The following is a 3,151-nucleotide window of genomic DNA, read 5'->3' as shown; positions in this document are numbered from 1 at the left end:
TAGAAAGCATGGGGCATTGGGGAAGTCAGCTACTGGCTGGACTAAAAGAATAGGACATTTGATGATAAACCTTGGTCATATCATTCATTCAGGAAATATTTATGGAGAGCCCTTTCTGTGTCAGGCACCATTCTAAGTGCCATAGGAACAACAGTGAGGAGAACCACGAAACCTCAGACTCTGTAGAGCTTATACACAAGTAAATACGCATGAGCAAATAAATTTAGAATCAGGAGGAGATACCTGCTATGAAGAAAAATAACACAGGGTAAGAATATAGTCGTGGGAGGTTGTTGCCTTAGGGTGCTCAGCAAAGTTCTTTCCAAGGAAGTGACATGTGCATAGAAACTGAATAATGTAAGAGAGTAAGAGAGTAAGAGAGTTCAAGCATCTGTGTGAAGATCTTTATGGGAGAAGAGCAAGTGCAAAGTGCTTGGGGAAGTAATGGGAAAGTGCTTATTGTATGGAGGAACAGCAATAAGACAGCATGGCTGGAGCGTGATGGGAGAGGTGGGAACTAATAATAGAGATTTAGCCAGGCCGAGATCATGGAAATATAGCATTGCAGTCCTGCTGACGAAAGGCATTCACATTTCCCCTTCTACGTAATAGAAAGCCATTGGCAGATTGCAAGTGGTGGAGTGTCATTTCTAACCTCAGTTGCTGTCCCAAGCATGCATGGGAGAGGATAACACACCTTTGTTCCTTATATTCTTCTGAGACCCTTCCCCCTGATCTCTTTAGTCTGGGAACCAATGCCATTTTCCTAGTAACAAGGCAGAGTTGACATGGCTAGGCATTTACAAGCATGTGCGTGAGTGCTAAGTATTAAATCGTTTTGATGATCACAATGGTTGCAGAAGCCAGCCTGTTTTGTACACACTCAATGATTTCCTTGGCTCTTTCGTGAAGTGAGCTTTTTCTAGAAGAGGGAAGAATGCAAGATGATAGGCTGTGATGAAGGTGCTAGCAAACGGGACTAGTGCTCATTGTAAAAGTCTGGGACCTAAAAAAAAGAAGAAAGAAAAACCCAAGATTCGAAGAGGTAAGTTTTGCAGCTACAAAAACGCGGACTCCCCTCTGAAACCAGGGAGTAGTGAGGGGAGGAATCTTTATTGGAGTCAGAAAGTGAAGCAGCATTTTGTTGGGGAAAGCAATACCCAGGACTATTGTCCCTACCTACTGGCCAATCTGTAAGGTTACTTCTGCCAGTCAATAGAACTTTCTCAGGTTTGTTATGTTTTTATTGTTTCCAAACTCCTTTCAGGCATGTCATCTGTTTGATTTTGACAACAACTTTGGGAGATGGGCAGAACAGGTGAGAGTTTTAATATTCACAGATGCGGGACCTGTGGCTCAAAGAAGCAAAGTCATCAGTTCAAGGTCATTGGGCTGTTCAGCTTATTAAGGAACAGAGACAAGGATAGACTGTAGGTCTTTTGACTCCTGATTCAAAGCTCCACACCTTAGAGCATGCTATTTTATGAGGATTGTACTAATGTTAAAAATACAGTTGATCCTTGAAGCCCACAGGTTTGATCCACTTATATACGGTCATTATTGATAAAAAAAAGTAAATGCATTTTCTCTTCCTTATGATTTTAATATTTTCTTTTCTCTAGCTTACTTTATTGTAAGAATACAGTATGTAATACATATAACATAAAAAATATGTGTTAATTGATTGTTTATGTCCTTGTTAAGGCTTCCGATCCACAGTAGGCTATTGGTAGTTAAGTTTTGGGGGAGTCAAAAGTTATATGCAGATTTTTGACTGTGTGAGGGTTGATGCCCCTAACCCCAGCATTGTTCAAGGGTCAACTGAACATGGGATGAATGAAATGTTTAGGTGTTAAAAAATGATAAATGCCTAATAGCCCAAAGGAGGAAACTTATTCTAGGAGTTGAAGTCTTGATAGGTAGAGACATCGAGAGAGCAGACTGATCCAGAACATGGACTGGAGGTGCCATTCTTTTTTTAAAATACCAACAGAGTGGAAAATTCATCAGATAACTTCTTAAGGCCTTTTATGGCCTCCAGAGTCTAGCTCATGAACTTGTCCTCTTCAGAGTTAAATCCAGCTATTCAGTCAGTTCGCTAGAATAAAAGATTACTCAGATGCATGTATTGCTCCAGTGTATACATTTAACTTCCATACAGCTCAGGCTTTCACACGTTATATACTGACACCCCTAAAGTGTTTTTCCAATAGCAAATTCATACTTTTACTTATCAGTTGGCAAACAATTATTTCAATCTGCCAGTTAACAGTTTAATTTTCAAAGTATCGCCATTTATATATATCTTTACAGCTGTGTTTCTGTTATTATTTAAATACTTTTGCATACCACCCTTAGTCTAGGAAACAAAAGGCAAATATTTTTTAAGTTTTTTATTTAGTTAGTTTTATTTTCTATTTTAGTGACCTCCATATCCCATGTGGGGCTCAAACTCATGACCCTGAGATCAACAGTCATCTGCTCTACTGACTGAACCAGCCAGGTGCCCTTAGGTTTTCATTTTAATCATCTTGACAAGTACATTCCTTAATCCCCATCAACAAAAGGCATTTTTTTTTTTTTAAAGGCATTACCAGATGATTGTAGTAACATTGAAACAAAGACCAATAATCTTGAAACAAAGGTAGAACTCATTTGGAGGGCTAAAAAGACAGTTGTTGTTTTTTTTTAAGACAACTTTTTGACCCCAATCCAGTACTTAACTATGTATTCAATTACATTAAAAGAACATGTATTCAAGTCAGGAAATGACAGATGTTGGCGGGGATGCGGAGAAAGGGGAACCCTCCTGCACTGTTGGTGGGAATGCAAGCTGGTGCAGCCACTCTGGAAAACAGTATGGAGATTCCTCAAAAAGTTGAAAATAGAGCTACCCTACGATCCAGCAATTGCACTACTGGGTATTTACCCCAAAGATACAAATGTAGGGATCTGAAGGGGTACATGCACCCCGATGTTTATAGCAGCAATGTCCACAATAGGCAAACTTTGGAAAGAGCCAAGATGTCCATCGACAGATGAATGGATAAAGAAGATGTGGTATATATATACAATGGAATATTATGCAGCCATCAAAAGGAATGAGATCTTGCCATTTGCAATGACATGGATAGAACTGGAGGGTATTATG

Source organism: Leptonychotes weddellii, chromosome 11, assembly GCF_054177405.1.
Source record: "Leptonychotes weddellii isolate Sample4059 chromosome 11, ASM5417740v2, whole genome shotgun sequence".
Classification (NCBI taxonomy): domain Eukaryota; kingdom Metazoa; phylum Chordata; class Mammalia; order Carnivora; family Phocidae; genus Leptonychotes; species Leptonychotes weddellii.
This window is presented reverse-complemented; position numbering follows the sequence as displayed.